The sequence below is a fragment of the Pinus tabuliformis genome, chromosome 2_2, assembly GCF_031772625.1.
Source record: "Pinus tabuliformis cultivar Carrire ecotype Pingquan chromosome 2_2, CPIR1, whole genome shotgun sequence".
In the NCBI taxonomy this organism is placed as follows: domain Eukaryota; kingdom Viridiplantae; phylum Streptophyta; class Pinopsida; order Pinales; family Pinaceae; genus Pinus; species Pinus tabuliformis.
In genome coordinates, this window is record NC_142300.1 from 834,394,788 (window position 1) to 834,415,996 (window position 21,209).

A 21,209-nucleotide genomic window follows, 5' to 3' on the forward strand; every position below is an offset into this window, starting at 1 on the left:
TAGCCATAACCTTTTTAACCCATTTTTAGTTACCCATAAGGTACGAAATGGGAACAGAACTCCTTACCAATTTCAAACAAACGATGGCCACTCACATATCCGATCATATTCATGAGTAGCGAAGTTGTCGTAGAATTGTTACACAAAAATATCGTCAGCATGATTATTTGCAGTCAGTATGGGTCTATCATCACTTGTACTGTCCTCCTAAGCAAGTCTCAGACCTCAGCTCTTCAAATCAAGCTTTGGAAATGAGAGAAAGACATTAAAAATCAATGTAACTCTGGTTCCGCACTTTCTCTCATGGTCACCTGCGATCCCGCACCTTCTGTGTACAAAAGCTGCGTACCTGCCCGTTCTGTTCCTAACGGTGTAGGTGCGGACCCCTGTGAACGTCAAAAGGCACAAGTTTTATCTTTAAAAACTTGCTTTGGGTTAATTTTAGAGGTTTCTAGAAGGAATTTTGATGTGGATTGTTCGCTCTGAGGTGGTTCATGCATCCCAAAAGAAAAGGAGCTAATCCCTTGATGAGAGGAGCTATCCCTTTGAAGGAGGGCTTTATCCCTTTGAAAGAGCACCTAGTAACCTCCCTCCATTGCACTATAAATACAGGCATTGGGCTGGTTGCTAAGGAGGTTAGAAGCTGAACATTTTTTAGGGTAAATGTTGGTGAAATCAAGACTTCCTAGTTAAGCCTAAAGAGGAGAGATCACATACCTTTTTGGTTTCATTAGGGAGTGAGTGAAACTTGTCAAAGTAGAGGAGACTTCTTGCTGGACCCTGGGAGGAGCTTGTATAGTGTCAAGGCAAAGGTTGTAAGGTTCTTCTTCTTTTGAATTTATACAATCAAACTCATTTTTCTCAACAAGTATCTTATGTTATTTGTTTCATGGACTCCTTGACTTTCATGTTAAATATGTTTTATGCAATTGGATTTTCAGGTGCTATTTAATTTGTTTGCCTTGTTTGTGTTTGCAGATTCGCGAAAAGGAGCTCATTTGGATCAAAGAAGCGAGGGCATCCACAAGCTTGCATTGGACCTAAGGTAGGCCCTAAAAGCACTTGTTTGCTATTGTTTATCAAAGCATATTTAGAGAAAGATAGTGTCTGGTTGGTTTTCTTGTCATTAGGTCTTCTTTAGATTCTAGGAAGGTCTATCTTGTCTGCAAGATCGACCTATTCTGTGTGACAAAAAATCCCCTCGAAATGTGTGCTTTGAAACGAAACAGGGAAATTTTTGTGAAATAATTAGTTGTCTCGTTTTGAGTGCTTTGGAAAGGAAAATCTCTTCTTTTAATTTGTTTAATTGAGAAAGATTTGTGTTTACAAAGTTTTTGCATTCTCAAACTCCTTCTTAGTTTAGAACTTCATCGAAGAGAAAAAGATTGTTTAGATCATCTTAGGTGCATTTTTAGTGATTTTGAGTCGAGTCTTCATACCACGAGTTTCATCTCCGCACCTTTAGACTTAAACAAAAACCACTAAGATTAACGCTTAAAGTAAAATTCACCTAGTAACATTTTTATTTCTAGGGCTCTGATATACCAACTTAGCTTAGGCTAGTGTCTTGCAGTAGGAGAGTAATTAACTCTCCAAGACAGTAAAAACAAACAAGTAGTTGTATCTTGTGGTAGGGAAGAAATCCAATTGTTGCATTTATGCTCTGGGAAAGCTCCTCTTAAAGGAGAAGCATGAGATCGTGTCCGAACCAGTGTGGGAATCAATCCTTCCTCATTGGGAACGACGCCAGATATTCACGTATTAAAAACGGTAAACCTCGAATTAACCATTGTCGAGGAGCCTGGGGTCACTTGTTGGTAAACCTTGGATTATGTCAAGGAGCCTTCAAGGGGATTGAGCTTGCTACTCTGCCCTTGCGTGCGTATCAGATCATAGACTGTTCCCCTAGGTGTATTTGTCTCAGTTGGTAACCTTAGTGGCCATATTCTTTAGGACTCTTCCTGAGGTGACAGTGGTGGGAAGATCCCACTGTACCTGGAGTAGACGTCGGCTAGACTCACTTGGATTTTCTGGGGGGTTCACTTCACTCGAGATGGTTAAGTGGAGGAACAAGTGCCAGTCTATTCATTAAGTAGGTTGCCGGGGTAACTGTTCCAACTGCCATTTCTGTACTAAACTCTGCGACGTTGGATTTCATCACCAACTAGTGTTTTCGGTCTGGAAAGTTACTGTTTGTGTGTGTTTGATCTCCTAGATTCTTTAGGTGTGTGATTCAAATTTGTTTGGTTCTTTAGAGACCTTAGGTGCTTTTTATTGCGATTTTACTTTGTTTGTGTGTGAAGTAGTTAAAAGTCTTTAACTGTGGCTGAATTACCAAGACAGTCCCATAGACTTCGGGGCCAGTCTCCTAAGATTATAAACGTGGTTGAGTTACTGAGAAAGTCTCATAGACTTCGGGGCCAACCTCCTGAGGAAGTACCGAGCCAACTTGAAGGCTTAAAAGTCATCGTAACTCCTAGAGATAGTAGAGTTGGGTCACCGGAAGAAGGAGAATCTTCTTTGATTGTACATCCTGATTTTCAAACGCCAGTAGCAGAATATAATCCACAGTCAGTGTTTGTCTCCGAAATCGCTGTTAGATTTTCATCTACCAGTGATATAGGTGAAGAACCCAAAATATCTGAGCCTGAAAGTGAATTTGCTGCTACTCCGACATCGGGGTTTGTTTCTCCAACTTTTAGTGGTCCCAGTTCACCTAGGGTAGAAAGAGTAATCACTCAAGATCTTCCTTCTAGACTTATTTCTATTAAAGAACTTGCTCTGGAAGAAGAAGAAGTCGGCATCCCTATCCCTGAAAATCAACCTGTCATTGAACTAAGGGAGTGTGAATCAATTTTTTTACAGTCCACCTAGGAGTAGTTCTTGGTATCTTTCTTTGACTAATTATTTAGAAAACTCAGGATTAAGTTTTTCACCACCTCGTGCTCCTTATCACTCAAGACCTAGAGGTTTTTATACTCCCGTAAATATGTAAGGACAGTCGTCCATGTTTACTCAATCGCCGGAATCTTTTTTGTACGGCGGTCCATTTGTTCCCTCTGGGTATCAGTCTCTTTCTGGTACTTTTTTGGGAGCATCTCCTCAACCCATTGAGCAAGGGTTATTAACTGGAAGCATTGGTGCAAAGCCGTTAAGCGTAGAAGACATTCTTATGATGTCAGGTTCTATACCCAATCCTCAACCTCAAGGTGGCCAGTTACCACCTGGGGGGCAGCCTCAATTAACGCCTGGGGGGCAACCTCAAGGTACACAATTTGCATCTGGGGGGCAACCTCAAGGACAGTACGTTCCTCAAGGTCAACCCTAGACTCAATATGTACCCCAAGGTCAACCCCAGTACCAATTTATACCTCAAGGTCAACCCTAGTATCAGTATGTGCCTCAAGGGTATCAACCCCAAGGTCAATACTCGAACCAAGGTTTCCAACCACCCCAAGGTCAAACGTATGTTCAAGGAATGAGAAATGTACCTTTCAATTATCAATCCTACCCTCAACCCGGTTATGGTCCTCAATATTCTCAACCAGTTATGGGTCAGTACCCCGGAATGAATATAGTGTGGGATCCATTGCAAATCCAACAAGTGTTGCAGCCAAGTGTATAGTTGTCATCTCAAACTGGACAACCCTTAGTTTCTGGTACACCCTAGCAACCAGTCCAGTCTAACATTCAAACTTCTGTACCTTCGGTAGTTTCTCAGCCTGGGCTTAGTACACCTCGTACTCCACCTCAAATGACTGCTACAACTGTCGCTACATCTGTTCAATCTACCCCACCTACTTCTGGAGTATCGACAGCTTCGATTTTTACTGTTCCTGTATCTACTCCTCAGACATTTTTACCACCGTCTGGATCTACGATTCAAACTTCAGTTTAGATGCCTGTAGGACAACCTGGTTTAAGTATAGTTGTCACAAGTCAACCATAATTCACCTATCAACCGTACCAGGGACAGTACCAATTCGGTCCTGCTGTCCAGCAGCCAGTTTATCAGTATCAACCGTATCCTGGGTACACTTATCAACAACATCAACAACCCCAGTACAGTCCGGTTAATCCTGGTTTTCCAGGAGGATACAATATCCCGAACGCGATTCCTATTCCTAATTATCCTGGATATCCTCCTCCTGGGGCTGGTCTCATGACCCATAGTTTTAGGGATCCTAATCGACAGTTACTGTTTATCGCAACTTTGGACTTGCCTGACTTGTCGCGCCTAACAAACGATCCCATTAATTATCTTCCGTTTTGGCCGCCAATGCGGAATAAGTTGCCGAGTGACATTCCCAAGTTCGAAGGTAAATCAGGAGAGGACCCGTCGAACCATGTGATGACTTACCACCTCTGGTGTGCGTCTAACTCCATCACAGATGATTCAATCCGTCTTAGACTTTTCTAGCGCACTCTAATTGGCCTTGCGGACAAGTGGTACATTGAGTTACCGTGAGGCACTTTTTATAATTTTAGTCATTTAACTACCTCATTTTTAACTCATTTCTAGTTGCCAGTCCGATATGACAATGGCATGGAATTGTTAACTTCGATAAAACAATCGACATCCACGTACATTTCAGATCATATTCATGAGTGGAGACATCGATGTCGTTTAGTGAAGGTATTTATTTCGGATCAAATCTTGGCTGAGTGGTTTGTAAAATCTTTGTTGCCAAAGATCACTGAAGATGTTGCTAAAGCCGAAGTTGTTACTGAGGAGCAAGTCATTGCTCAAGCATAGTACCTTGACTTGGTCTATACTCAGTCAGGTACGTTACACGAAAAAATCCCCGATCTTCCCAAGCAAAATCAAATCGCTGCAGCTCCTTCGGGATCTCATGCCACCGATGGTATGATTGGCGCGGTTAACACTAAAAGTAAGAAGAAGAATAAAACGAACAAAAGTTCAAAGGAGAAACCTGAAAAGGCGGAATTCAATGACGAAAAGAGCAAACCTCGTTATCCTTGTCTCATTTTTGACGATGAAAATTTTACAAGAGACTGCCCTCATCGTGCAGAGGTTGCGAAGATTGTCAAGGGTTCCCAAACTCCTGCTGTTTTGAAGGATCCTTTTCCGCTCAAGACAGCAAGATGATAGGTTCATCCTCGAGTGCCAATGAAGAACCCATACTGATGATGTACCATGTTAGGATTGCGACTCGATCACAAGATTATGGTAGTAAGAGTCCTGTTGATGGTAAAGAAGTAGAATCTTCCCATTCTAATCCATCAACCTCAGCTCCCGGTTCTGATCCACTACAGATCGAGAAACCTAATCCAGACTTGGTAATCAAACCGCCCGCCAAGGGTATACTTAGAAAGTCAGTTTTCAATCCACATGTGAGAGCGGCTCAGAATTATAACATTGTTGAGGATTTAGCTGTTTCACCCTCAGCAATGTCAACTTTAGAAGTGCTGCAATCATGCCCAGCACAACGTAAATTACTTTTGTCGGCTATAGGAGTTGTTGATGTTCAGGACCCGAACCTAATAATTTTCAATCTAGAAAATAGTACACCGCGTTTGCCTCATCAAATGGCTTTCCAGATTCCAGTGATAGTCAAAAACAGGCCTATTCATCGGACTGTAATTGATGAGGGAGCCTCAACGTGTATTATGTCGATACAGTGTTGGAGATCGATTGGTTCTCCTTCACTAAATCAATCCTCGACGATTCTAAAGGCCTTTGATGGCCGTGGGTTTCATCCTTTTGGCATCCTACAAGATTTTCTTATAGGGGTTGAAGGAAAAACCGTTAGTCTAGATGTGGAGGTGGTTGATGCCCCTCTAGACTACAACCTTCTCTTGGGTTGAAATTGGTCTTACGCTATGACAGCGGTCGTTTCATCGGTATTTCGAGTAATAAAGTTTCCACACAATGGGAAGATTGTAACAATAGACCAACTAGCTTACTTTTCATCCGACCCAGCCTCTTCGGAGAGTATTCAGCATGTTGGTAAAACGACTATCCCATATAAGGATGTTGGAGTAGGATTAGTTAAATAGGCCGGTTTACTGGGAACTTTTCCTTTTCCTCCAATCAACGCATCATCTTCATTTGCAACCATTCATATGATTACATCAGACACCATTATTTATGATGATCCTTGGATCGTCCCTTCTGAATCTGAGATAGACTCATTTGGCAATTCCATGCCTTTGAGTCCATATGAAATTGCCAATGAAGCCATGCAGTCTTTTGCCAGCCCGTGTTCAACCGAAAATGACTTAATGAATGTGCTCCGTGAGGAATCACTTTTCACATCAACCTCGGATTTAACTACATTTTCTGAACTTGTTCACTCTGATGAGCAAATTCATGAAATCCTATGCATAGATGATTTACCATGGGAAGATCTCCATCACAGATCTTCGTTTTTAACTGAGGATGACCATTTTGAAAATCATTTCTCATCAATTTTTACAACTGAATATGTCAATGAACCTCAGAATCCAATGAAACATCCCGATTCAGAGTTAAATTTGGGAAACATCTCTCGAACTTTTCCTATTGACATTTCGGTCAAGACCGGCATTCTTGAGAACATTCATATAGGTGCCTCGTGTACAGATGACGAAATTCAATTATATAAGGCCCTATTTCAAGAATTCCGCGACGTGTTTGCCTGGTCCTATGAGGAAATGCCAGGAATTGATCCTGCGATTGTTTTTCATGAGATCAAGACTTACCCGAACGCTAAACCCGTTCGGCAACGTTTGCATCAGATTCACCCATGAAAAGCTGCTTCAATTAAAGTAGAAGTTGAAAAAATGTTGAAAGCAGGTTTCATTTATCCGATCCCGTTAATGGATTGGGTATCGAATATTGTTCCGGTTAATGAAAGGCAGGGAACAATAAGAATATGCATTGACTATAGGGACATTAATCAAGCCTGTCCAAAGGACAATTACCCAACCCCCTATATCGATCAAATCATTGATGATTGTGCCGGCAGCGAAATATTTTCCTTTATGGACGGTTTTTCCGAATACAATCAAATCAACATTCTACCTGTGGATCAACCAAAAACGGCTTTCATTTGTCCATGGGAGACATTTGCTTATTGCAAATTACCTTTTGGGCTTAAGAATGCCGGAGAAACTTTTCAAAGGGCGATGTCTTATGCGTTTCATGAAATCAAAACATTGTGCAACCGTATCTCGATGACTTGCCTGCTCATTCATTACATCGAGCTGATCACCTCGTCCATTTACGAGCAATCTTTATGAGGTGTAGGCATTATCGTATTCGGTTGAACCCACACAAATATGTCTTATGTATAGAAACGGGTCGATTGTTGGGATTTGTAGTTTTGAAAGCCAGCATTCGCATTGATCCCTCGAAGGTCGAAGCTATCATCAAATTGCCTCCTCCTTCGAGTCTTCGCCAACTCCAAAGTTTGCAGGGGAAAGCAAACTTTTTATGACGATTCATTCCTAACTACGCCGAGGTTACAAAGGGTTTTACCCGGCTGTTGAAGCAAAACACTCCATTCTATTGGGATGAGATAGCTCAGAAATCTTTTGATGCACTCAAACACGCGTTGACCCATGCACCGTTGTTGCATCCTCCCAACTACAACCAGGATTACTTCTTGTATCTCGCCGCCTCTCATTCCACCATTGGAATGGTCTTAGTTCAGGAAGATGAATCAGGAACTGAACATGTGATATATTACCTTAGTCGAACGTTAAATCCAACTGAGCTAAAATACTCACATGTGGAGAAATTGGCATTGGCAGCCGTCCAAGCTGTCCAACGTTTTCGTCACTACATTCTACTACGTAAAACTACGGTAATTTTGGATTGCAACCCTATGATCTACATTTTGACCAAGCAATTGCTAGGGGGCAAGTACTCTAAATGGATCGTTATCCTGCAAGAGTTCGACTTGGAATTTGAGAAATCTAAATCTAAGAAATCTTTAGTTTTTGCGGAGTTAATGTGTGACTTCCCGCGTGCTGACACAAAAACTGCGGTGGAGGAGCCCATTGTGGACGAATCCTTGTTTCTAATCAGCACTTTAGATCCGTGGTATGGGGATATCATCGTTTATCTCCAGACCCAATCCTTTCGGCCAAAAATTTCAAGGTCAGAACATCGATTCCAGTCCCAACAATTCAGAATTATTGGAGATACTCTTTATCATCGTGGGGCAGACTCTATTTTTCAACGTTGCTTAACTCACGAGGAAGCTGAAAGGTTTCTAAATGACTGTCACTCTGGAGCCTATGGCGGTCATATGTCTGGGTTTGCCACAGCCCAAAAGATATTGCGCGCTGGCTACTTCTGGCCATCTTTATTTAAATATTGTATTACGACGCTCTGAAAATACCGCAACTGCTAGATTTTTTATTGTAAAATGCGCGCTCCACCTGCTCCTCTTCACCCTATAATTTCTGTTGGTCCTTTTTCCAAATGGGGTATCGATTTTATTACATGTAACCCTCACTCGGCCGGGGGGCATGCGTATATCATCCTTGCGGTAGATTATTTTACTAAGTGGGCCGAGGCGATGCCTACATTCGAGGTAGATGGCAAGACAGCTGCAATTTTCGTGTTCAATCATATAATTGCTAGGTTTGGTGTCCCGCAAGCGATAATCACTGATCATGGGCGTCATTTTCAAAACGTTATGATGACCGAACTTACAGGCTAGCTTGGTTTACGTCATAATAGTTCAATCCCTTATTATCCAAAAGCAAATGGTCTGGTTGAGTCCATCAACAAAGTTTTAGTTATCATGATCCGACGAATCATTGGGATTCATCAGTCGAATTGGCACAACATGCTATTTTCAGCGCTTTGGCCGTACCGAACTTCAGTAAAAACATCAACAGGGTTCACTCCTTTCCAACTAGTCTATAGTTTGGAGGTTGTGTTACCCATTAAATGCGAAATCCCGTCACTGCAAATGGCCATCGAGTTACTTCCAGCCACTTCCGAAGAGGAAAAGCATTTGTTATACTTAGCTCAATTAGATGAGAATCGACGTGATGCTGCATTGGCGATCGAGACTCACGCAAAACGGATGAAAGCTCAGTATGATCAAAATGTGACCCCTTGAAATTTTTTGGAAGGGGATCTAGTCTTAGTTTATGATCAAGCTAATGATAAATTAGGCGCTGGAAAATTCGTTCCTATGTGGCATGGTCCCTATGTTGTCAAGCGAAAGCTAGCCAAAGGGGCTTATGAATTGGGAGACTTTGATGGGGACTCTTTGGGTAAACCCAGAAATGGCCTTTACTTGAAGAGGTATTATGCTTAAAAGAATGGGTATGGAGATTTTTAGTTAGGATAGTTTTTCTTTCTAGCTGGTGTGTTTTAGTTTAAATAGTGTGCTTAGCTTAGAGAGTTTTTTTTTTCGTCATTATTCCTGCTTATCTTAGTTTTACTCTTGATATTGCAGATGTCGATGTCTCTCCAAACATACATCGGTTTCGCTGATGGTGCTTGTCGTAATACATGGAATATCTCTTCCGCAGCTTGGGTTATCTATTCACCCTCTGACGAGTTAGTATCTATGCATGGGGTAAGCCTCGGTCAAACAACGAACAGCATTGCCGAGTATAGTGCAGTGATTGAGTTATTGTCTGAATCTATTTCATTTGGGATTCGGAGTTTGATAGTGAGGTTAGATTCTGAACTCGTTGTATTACAGCTTAATAGAGTGTATGCCATTAGAAATCCAGTGTTATTAAGATTATTTTTGAGAGTGCGTCTCTTGGAACGTGAATTTGATTACATTGAATATCAACATATTCCGAGATCTTTAAATACATTAGTAGATGCAATTGCTTCTCGAATGTTAAATAGACATTTGCAATAATAATACATGCAAATTTAAAATCATTCCATAACATGATTAACAAGATAAGCCGGTAATAGTGATATATATATATATATATATATATATATATATATATATATATATATATATATATATATATATATATATATATAGGAGTGTGTCAAAAATACATCGTCTTCGATCATAGGTTGAAAAACACCTTATGATCGGCAAAAATGATAAGTACAAAAAACAAAATGTCACATGTGCCCACAATAGGCGATCATCCTATCACTGGTGATGATCTCTATGAGAAACCACTGCACAGGCCACCTTGCAAAGGAACCTCCTAAAAGGTCCCGGGACTCCAATCACATAGCACTGAAGTCGACGAGGAATGTCGTCTATAGTGGTCTCAGGAATATCTCTTGTCAAGCGCTCGAGATGACCCTCCAACTCGGCCAAAACCTCCGCTGATTCGTCCTGTGGGGCTGGCGCAGGTGCAACTAGTTGCCTCCTCTCGAAAGGCTGGAGAGCGGCTGGTCGCTATGGACCCACATCTGCATTTGAAATTTTTACTATCAGTTTTGAGTCAATGGAAAAATAACAAAAAAAAATTAAAATAGGAAAAATGTTGAAAAGGATTTTACCTGACTCGTCCCACTGCTCTCCTGGTGGAAGAACCATGTCTGGGTCACCACGAAAATCTATCCCAGCGTAAGGAAAATCCTGAATGGAAAAGACCTGGTTTTCCAACCATTGGAAATACTCAGGTTTGAAGCGAGAAACCTCTATCCTCTCATCCGGGTAACTGGCCATGACTGCGACCCATCGCATCAGCTTGGGCTCTCGAGGAAGCCTAGCTCCAACAGTAAGGTGTTGTGGGATCAGCATAGGAACCCTCTCCAGGCCAAAACTCACGACCAAAGCCCCATAACCAAAGGTCTTTAGTCGTCCATTCTTGGCCCTGGTCAGTTGGCCTTTAACATTGGCCAACACGGCATCACACCAGTTGAAGATGGTGCCTCGAAAGCAATCAACTACCATACGCATCTGGGATCCGGTGGCAATATGTAATGCGGCAAGATTCGCAAAGTCTGGTGATAGTAAACGCAATCACCATGAGTTCAGGACGGGATATGGTCTTTATATCTATCCCTTTGTCTCTAGCCTGGCTGTTGCAGTACTCTAGCTAGAGGCTATCGACAGCCTGGCCACCTGGCCTTGTCCCGTGCAGAGTCAAGTGTTTGCCTCTCTTAGGCAAACCAGTCAAGAAATAAATGTCCGCCGGCTCGATTTCGAGCTGGTGGCCGTCGATGAAGAAGCACTGGTCGTGTATGCTCCATCCGTCAACCAACCACTGTAAGAAATCCACCTGAGCCCTCATGCCAGGAATGGCTCAGAATTTGTACAGTCTGCACGCCCTCAAAGCATCAAGTGAAGGTTGATGATTCCATGCAGCAGCGTCCACGTCCTCGTGCTCTCGTTCACGCCAATCTAGCATGATGTACTCTCTGCATCAAGTATAAAGATTAATTAAATTACTAGAATATATTTTGATTGGTCCATTTTTGAGAATTTTTGGGTTCAAAACCCTTGCGGCGGGGTACACACCCTCCAGGTTAGACACAGTGCATGGGACCGCACTTTGTCTACATGGAAGGTGCGGACCCCGAGCTTTTTCCCAATGGAGAAAAAGTCGGGGTCTGCGGGTTCGCAATGGTAAACCTACGGGCCCCCACACGCGGGTTTTGTGCCTAAAACCCTCCCAAAAGTGAAAATAAAGGACTAAAACAAAAAATTAAACGGTTAAAAATGAAGAGTAGGATGATGTGGATTACCTGGAGAAGACGGTGCTCGATTCCGACGGTTGGATTTTCCGCAATCTTCATGGGAAGTTTTCTAAGCAAAAGCACTATTTTCTCACCCAAACTCAAACGGTAAAAATGAATTGACAAAGGCCCTTTTTATAACTTTTTTGAGTAAATAAATCGGAAATTTGTTTATGTTTCACTTTGAAAAGGTATTTTGCCACATTTTTATCCATTTCAAACAGGTATGAGTAATGTTTGTGTTTTTGTGCAGAATAAAGGATTATTCAGGCGGAATCTATTATTTTCAACGAAAAAACATGTAGAGTCATCTTTAAGCTCTTTTCTGACTCCTAAAACATGAAAAGATTGTCGAGTGTTTCTTTTAGACTCGTTAAAACGGAATTAAAAGACGGTCCACTTACAGCTCTTTTCCAACCGTAAAAACATGAAAAGATTGCCATATTTTTGTCGTTTCAAATTCGATATTGGTTTTAAAACAAACGACGTGTCATTGATCACTTTTTTACTTTTTCGCGTCAAAGGCACTAATGACGAAAAGTACTCCTTGGTCGTAAAAGATCAAGCGGTTCTCTCAAGTATTATTTTATACCTTTTCGGGCTTGGGAGACACAAATTTACGAAAAAGGTCAACCCTGGAGTCTTCTTAAGTTTTTTCAGACTCTCTAAAATTGAAAAACGCCGAGTTTCTCCTATATTGGACTCGTTAAAATTTCACAGTAAAGGACCTGTTCAATTACAAATAGGAACGAACCACTACTTCTCAAGGATGAGCTTATAATCAAGCAAATGTTATCCTCCTCAAGCTTGTCAAAAATAAAGAGGTACTTGCCAGCAATGGTGGGGGAAAAGAGAGAAAAATGAGCCTGTTTGTCATACTTTGTAACCACTCTTGAACACGACACTTTTATTCACCTGGCTCGGGAAATCCTTTGCCTAACAGTTGATCAAACCACATTGAAAGTCTTCAGCCAGTTTCTGGGTATTAACTTTGGGTCAATTGTCACCAAACCATCTGTCATGTCGTTATGTGTTCAAGAGGTCACTGCCAATAAGCCATTCATTTTCAAAATATCTGTCATCCATCTTGACCATCCCTGAGTCAGCCCTTGCAACTAAATTTCTTCAACTTGATCTATGATTTCGTCGTGTGGGCTTGCCTACGACGGATCGCTTTCTATCGACATCAGCTCATTATCTAGAAATATGATCTAGGAATCGTCAGTACCTTGAGATCTGCATGCATCAATGGCAGGTTTCTCGCCTTTGACGACAGTTTACATCATTGACTTTCGATCAAAGGATTTCGTGGCATGCTCGACATCAACACATTTATTCGCATCTCATGGACTGTACTGGGTACTTTGAGAGCCATTGACATTACTGGTGGTTTCTCTCACACTTGTTAACAGTTTACATCATTGACTGGTAATCAAGTGGTTTCTGCCATGTTCGACGTCAACACATTTATTCGCATGGATAGAATCGTACTGTTTCGGAAACTAGAAATGAAGACCCTGGATCTAGTTTCCACAATCCAGGCTGCGAGGAATTTTGTATTCATTATATAATGGACTATTCATAAACAGATGGTTGCGTCCATACTGTGTCCACATGAGTCTATACTTGTGATGTTTTACAAGATCGTTCCTGTATCAGAGTAGTAGTTAGTTTCTAGTCAGTTTTTATCTGAGTATGGGAATTCCTACCTCAGCGATGATATGATCTCATATATATTTCTTGCATTGAATGTTTTTACAGGTTCCAACCGGGTTCTCCACAAGATGATCCTCGAAATGATAAAGTACTTCACTCTTCCTAAATGATAAGAAATCCTCATCTACTACAGACTTCACACTTTAGGGGGCAATCTGTTACACAAAAATATCATCACCATGATTATTTGCAGTCCGTATGGGTCTATCATCACTTGTACTGTCCTCCTAAGCAAGTCTTAGACCTCATCTCTTCAAATCAAGCTTTGTAAATGAGAGAAAGACATTAAAAATCAATGTAACTCTGGTTCCGCACTTTCTCTCATGGTCACCTGCGGTCCCGCACCTTCTGTGTACAAAAGCTGCGTACCTGCCCGCTCTGTCCCTAACGGTGTAGGTGCGGACCCCTGTGAAAGTCAAAAGGCGCAAGTTTTATCTTTAAAAACTCACTTTGGGTTAATTCTAGAGGTTTCTAGAAGGAATTTTGACGTGGATTGTTCGCTCTGAGGTGGTTCATGCATCCCAAAAGAGAAGGAGCTAATCCCTTGATGAGAGGAGCTATCCCTTTGAAGGAGGGCTTTATCCCTTTGAAGGAGGACCTAATAACCTCCCTCCATTGCACTATAAACACAGGCATTGGGCTGGTTGCTAAGGAGGTTAGAAGCTGAACATTTTTGAGGGTAAATGCTGGTGAAATCAAGACTTCCTAGTAAAGCCTAAAGAGGAGAGATCACATACCTTTTTGGTTTCATTGGGGAGTGAGTGAAACTTGTCAAAGTAGAGGAGACTTCTTGCTGGACCCTGGGAGGAGCTTATACAGCGTCAAGGCAAAGGTTGTAAGGTTCTTCTTCTTTTGAATTAATACAATCAAACTCATTTTTCTCAACAAGTATCTTATGTTATTTGTTTCATGGACTCCTTGACTTTCATGTTAAATATGTTTTATGCAATTGGCTTTTCAGGTGCTATTTAATTTGTTTGCCTTGTTTGTGTTTGCAGATTCGTGAAAAGGAGCTCATTTGGATCAAAGAAGCGAGGGCATCCACAAGCTTGCGTTGGACCTAAGGTAGGCCCTAAAAACACTTGTTTGCTATTGTTTATCAAAGCATATTTAGAGAAAGATAGTGTCTGGTTGGTTTGCTTGTCATTAGGTCTTCTTTAGATTCTAGGAAGGTCTATCTTGTTGGCAAGATCGACCTATTCCGTGTGACAAGAATGTTAAAAACGTATCTTCCTGATCAGCTTTTAGCTGAATGGTTTATTAAGTCATTATTACCTTCCATTACAGAAGATGTGGCAAAAGGAGGAGTCGTCACTAAAGAGCAAGTTATTGCTCGTGCGCAATATTTAGACTTGATTTATACTCAGTCTGGCATGCTCTACGATAAAATACCCGATGCTCCTAGACCGGAATTTTCCGTTCAACCCCTCATAAATCAAAAAAAGACTCTCATGCCGGCGATGGTGTGATAGGTATGACAAGCACGAAATTGACAAAGGCTACATCTAAGAAAGCCCGTAAGATTTATGATCAAAATGAAAATGAAGAACTTCTCACCTCGAAGGTAAATGTTGTGTCGACCGGCAAGGTCAAACAACTGAAGCAACCAAGGGGCAAGAAGAAAAAGAAAGGGAGAAAAAAGAAGCAGGATGAGTCATCTCCTAAAAACCTTCTACAAACCCTTCTGGGCAAAGGAAACCCCCTGCGGGGTGTCAGATATGCGATGAGGATCATCGGACGAGATATTGTCGACATAAAGCTGAAGTTAAGAAACTCTTTAAGAGTTCAAAAACCTCAGCAGTATTGACTGATCCATTTCCAAACCCAGGAACCAAACTGGTTGCTAATCAAAATGCTTCCCGATCCCAAGTGCTTATGTTGTCTATCTCAGAGCAGCAAAATGATTATTTGACAAGGAATAAAGATTACATGAATCCACGGCTGTCGAATAACAAGGCTAATGAACAACCTAGTAGTTCGACAACAATTTTGACCGAAGTTGTGCCACCCATCATTCCTGAGCTAATGATAAAGCCACAAAAGGGAGTAGTACACAAATCGACATTTAATCCTTGTGCCAAAGTAGTACAGAATTATAATATAGTAGAGGAACTGGCCCAATCACCGTCCGCTATGTCGACACTTCAAGTACTGCAAAATTTCCCCTCCCAAAAGCAGGCTTTATTATCAGCAATAGGTGGGATTGAGCCAATGGATTCCAATCTTGTGGCCTTTGATCATAAAGGATATGACCCTCAGTTACCAGCTCAACTAGCTTTCCTTATTCAAGTGAAAACCCTCAACAAAACTGTTCATCGAACAATTATTGATGAGGGGGCATCTACATTTATTATGTCGACCAGTTGCTGGAAAAATTTAGGCTCACCACCCTTGTCGAGATCGTCAACGATGTTAAAATCATTTTATGGATGATCATACACTCCATACGGGATTTTAAGTAACTTGCAAGTTGAACTGGGGGCCAAAACAGTAGAAATTGATGTTGAAGTAATCGACGGAAACCTCGATTACAACATCCTACTGGGAAGGCCCTAGATATATGCCATGGTCGTAGTTGTGTCGACCTACTTCAGGAAGATTTCATTTCGCTTCCAAGGAGGAATTACAATCGTCGACTAACAAACATTTCTCCCCAACAGTTCACAAGTTACGGGAAGCATTCCAATGATCCATGGAAGCAATCATTCGCTTCAAAATATTGGAGTAGGCCTCCTAAAAGACCCTGCCTTAATGGGTACTTTTGCCCTACCGCCTCCGAGTAATCTGGCGGAAGTGGCCACAGTGGAAACCTGCAATATGAAATCTTCTATATCTAATGGATTCGGAAGATTGCTAAACATTTTGTCAGCATGGATCGTCGCCATTTTAGAAATATTGTAGCAATAAATTTTCTTGGCCTAGGGGGCAAACCCAAATCAACACTCATCGAGTGTTTGGATAAACAGGTCTAAGGAATATGGCACCTCTTCAGATCCTTGGTCGCATGTACATTCTACAGATGAAGGAATCATTCAATCAATGATGATAGGAGAGGCACCATGGGAAGATTACCACCATCACTCCCAGCTTCCGGATTACCACGAAGATTATTCCAGCAACCTTAATCATCCTTCAGTTTTTGATTTTCTATCAAATACTGTAAATACGGTCGATTTCGAGGATGGGTCTTATCTCGTGTCGACCTCATTAAAAAATGAAACAAGGAGTCATGAGGATAGTTCTTTTACTATGTCAACCTCATTAAAAAATGAAACAACTCCCTTTCCAAATCGAGTCTTTGATTACGATCTCGTAAAATCAAAGTCGAGTCTTTCAAAGATCTCGAAGGTAAACCCTCATTCCAACCAACGAGATGAATGCAATGAAGCTTGGGGGGCATGCACCTTGATTTGCATTATTATGTTGGGGGCATGCAAACTTATCATGAGCAGTGTTACCATAGGGCTCAAGCTTGTTAAAAAATAAACCCGCCTCGAGCAGTTTTAACGCGGAATTCAAGCTCGTTAAAAAATAAACATAAGCAATGAGCAAATGTTCACCCAAAGTTTAAGCTCATTAAAAAATGAACCATTTTCCGGTAAATAACCATCGTAAATGTATTATCATCAGCCTTTGAAGCCTTGGTCATGTTCTCATCATCACCTCCACTCTGTATTCGCCGATCATTCACTCCCATTTGATTGTTTACCCTTTTTGAGGAATAGCTACGAAGAGTGATCTTGTTAGCCATCCTTGTGACACTGCCGTGATTGGAAAATTCCAAACCTTACCTGGAATCAGCTACTACCCGAATTTATCACTCGTTCGGCAAAAAACGAGTCTCCTTTAAGCTTTTTTCAACTGATTCGTAAAATATGAAAATATTGCCGAGCCATTGGCCTCTCCAGCTCGTTAAAGGGACCTGAAGTGCTATCCCTCCTTTAGATTTTAATCTTTTTGGACTTGAGGGATCATTACACAAAAAGATCGAGCGCTTATTTTGTTCGGCTCGTTAAAAGTACTGAAAATTCATCCCTTTTGTATTGTTTTATACTTTTTCAGACTCAAGGGATTATATGACGAAAAAGGATTATTGGAGTTTTCTTTACGTCCCTTTTTCAGACTCTCTAAAATTGAAAAGGACTGAGTTATCCTTGTCGTTAAAATCGTTAAAACCGAATAGTGACAAACTTGTCCACACAGACAAGAACGAGTTTCACTATCGCTAGGCTCGTTAAAACATAGCGATGGGTTTGCCCGAAGGGCAAATTATAGAACAAGCATATGTTATCCTCCTCAAGATGGAAAAAAAATAAAGAGGTACTGGTCAGCAATGACTGGGGAAAAATTGGGAAGAAAACTTGAAGAGACTTTATTAGTAGCAAGTCACTCTTGAACATGACACTTTCACTCCACATCCGAGTCGGGTTGGGTTGTTCCGTTCACTGGTCATATCACCATGGGTCCATCACACCATCCATATTTGGGGTTAACGCTACCAATCCATCATGTTATTGTTTCCAATATGTTCAAGAGAAGTCGCTCAGAGAATTCACCTGTGTCTCACCCACTGCAATACATTTGCGCTCCATTCTTTCATGACCGCCACCCTGAACCTTATATCACCAGATCGTTTTCACCTCCATTAAAATCATTTACTCTGTTCTGTGTCATTGATGTGGGATTCACTAAGGCTGTTAGGCCCCTATACTACTAGTGTAACCCCTCATTGTTATTAGTATAACCCACTTATTATATTGATGTACCCATGTAGTGCCCATATTATTACTATTGTGCCCCATAGAAGCCCACTATTGTTATTATTGTGCCCTTACATTATTATTGTTATGTCGGCTCTGATTATGTTATAACCCCTTAGACTCCTATATATAGAAAGGAGGTCTTTTCATTTGTATCATCCAAGAATTGTTCATTTATGTAATGTAAAGGAGGTTGCCCCCTCGAAGAGGCTGAATTCTAAGGCGTTGATCTATCTTTTCTATCTTTTCTTGAGCTGGTTTCATAACATTTGATATCAGAGCTTTGGATTCTAGGGTTTCGCTGCTCCAAACAGGTCATCGTGGCATTTTCGCTATAACTTTTTTTCCTGTGACGTTTCAGAAGTTGCAAGAAAAACCCATTTGAGAATAAATTGCTCTGAACCTTGGGTTCAAATTGCAGAACTTTTCGCGCGATATTTGCAGAGATATGATCTGAGGAAGTTGGTCTTTTTGCAGACTCCTGAATTATATTCAAAACAGGTGACCTGGGGAAAATCGTCATAACTTTCTCTCTGGGGATCGGATTGAAATTTCATAAGAAGGTACAGAAAGAGGACGGACCGTAGTTTCTTGTATACATCTTTCAGATCCAAATGTTGAAACAGTGACTCGTGGCACGTCGTACAAGTTCGCTCTACTGAACTAGTCTATAATCAGGTCATCTTGGGAGATTGTGCATAATGCTTTCTTGGAGAATCCAATTTGGATCAGACTAGTGGCATTGGAAAGAGGACACAGAGGGCTACTACAGGTCACAATTTTAGAACTTAAAGATTCGAAAGTACAGAGTTACAATCGTTTCAAGGTAGAGCTCCTAAAATCAAGAAAAAGCAAGATGAGCAAGTTTGATGGCAAGGATCCAGTAAATTGGATACTTCAGATGGAGCAATATTTTGATATACATGGTGTACAACTGTTACAAAAGGTATGTATTGCATCTTCATATTTAGAACCATATCAATTTTTATGGTACAAAGGGCTTTGTTCTCGTAAACAACTTGTTACGTGGTCAATTTTCACGGAGGAAATGATAGCACATTATGAGGATACAAAGAGCAACACCTTCTTTAGAGCAACACCACAATAATTGGAAAGAGTAAAAGGGCTTTGTGACATAATGGAAATCAAAATTATGGAAACCAGGAAGCATACCCCTCACAACTATAAAGATGGAAGTGTTGTTTCTCCCAGCCTTCCACAACCTACAAGGGTTACACCATAACAATTGGAAGAAAAAGGAGAAAAAGGGCTTTGTTACAATTGGGATAGAAAATGCACTAAAGGTCATAGGTGTGCTGAGAAGAAATTATTTTACATAGAATATGAAGAGGAGGAAGAAAAGGATCAAGAAACATCAAAAGAAGAGGATATACGCCAGGACACCACCCCAGAGAAAGAAGAAATGAATCAGACCATATCTTGTAAAGCATTGGCAAGAATTACCACTCCTCAAACTCTCAAGATAGAAGGACATATCAAGAAGAAAAAGGTGCAAGAAGTGAAAGATCACATCAAGAAAAAAGAAATGAATCCAACCATATCTTGTAATTCAATGGACGAAATTAGCACTCCTCAAACTATCAAGATAGAAGGACACATCAAGAAGAAAAATGTTCAAGAAGTGAAAGATCACATCGAGCATCAAGAAATGAATTCAACCATATCTTGTAAAGGAGTGGAAGAATTTACCACTCCTCAAAAGATAGAAGGACATATCAAGAAAAAAAAGATTCAAGCAGAGAAAGATCACATCGAGCATCAACAGCAGGTTCTCCGACTTTTAGAGGATAATGCCACTTCGGTGCAAAATCAAACGAAACAACAGGTAGATCAACATCATAGTGAAAAATGTTTTGATGTAGGTGATCGGGTATTTTTACTGCTACATCTCAAGCAAGCTATTTATGAGAAGGAAATGTTGGCAATACTACATGCACTTAAAAAATGGCGACCTTACCGAATGGGAAGACTCTTCAAGGATGAGGATGTGGAAGCATTGTTTTGTGCTATTTATATTATCCAACCAGATTGGATAAACGAAGCAATGGATGAATGGAAGAAGGACGAAGAAGTATGGCCACTTATTCAAAAGTTGCAAAAGATCCCAATTCAAGCAATATTGCCAGAAATTGAAGAGGAAGGAAAAATCACATTGGAACCTGGAGCAGTCACAGAAACAAGAACCCTACAGCTACGAAATCAATCAATTTCAGAGTATCTCATCAAGTGGAAGAACTTACCCGCTGAATATTCCACATGGGAGGATAAGAATTTTATACAGAAGCATCAAGAACTACTCAAGCGTTGAGGACAACGCTTTTTGAAGGAGAGGGGCATGTTAGGCCCCTATACTACTAGTGTAACCCCTCATTGTTATTAGTATAACCCACTTATTATATTGATGTACCCATGTAGTGCCCATATTATTACTATTGCGCCCCATAGAAGCCCACTATTGTTATTATTGTGCCCTTACATTATTATTGTTATGTCAGCTCTGATTATGTTATAAGCCCTTAGCCTCCTATATATAGAAAGGAGGTCTTTTCATTTGTATCATCCAAGAATTGTTCATTTATGTAATGTAAAGGAGGTTGCCCCCTCGAAGAGGCTGAATTCTAATGCGTTGATCTATCTTTTCTATCTTTTCTTGAGCTGGTTTCATAACAAAGGCCCTCCTGTGACGGATCGCTTCTTGTCGACATCAGATCATTATCCAAGAAGTCGATCTAGGAACAACCCTTTCAATACTTTGAAGCTTGCATGCCTCAATGGCAAGTTTCTCACTTCCAGCGACAGGTTTACATCAATGGCCTTCGATCAAAAGATTTTGTGTGGTGTTCGATGCCAAGTCCCTTATTCACACCACGTGAATTGTACTGTAGTACCTTGAGGGTCATCATAATTATCGGTGATTCCTCTCGCGCTTGTTAATAGCTTACATCATTGGCCATAATCAGGCGATGTCTTTCCATGTTCGACTCTAGAACATCTCTCACATGGATCAACTTGTACTTTGAGTGAAGATCAAACGAGATTGAAGACCCCGGATCTAGTTTCATCCATCCGGGCTG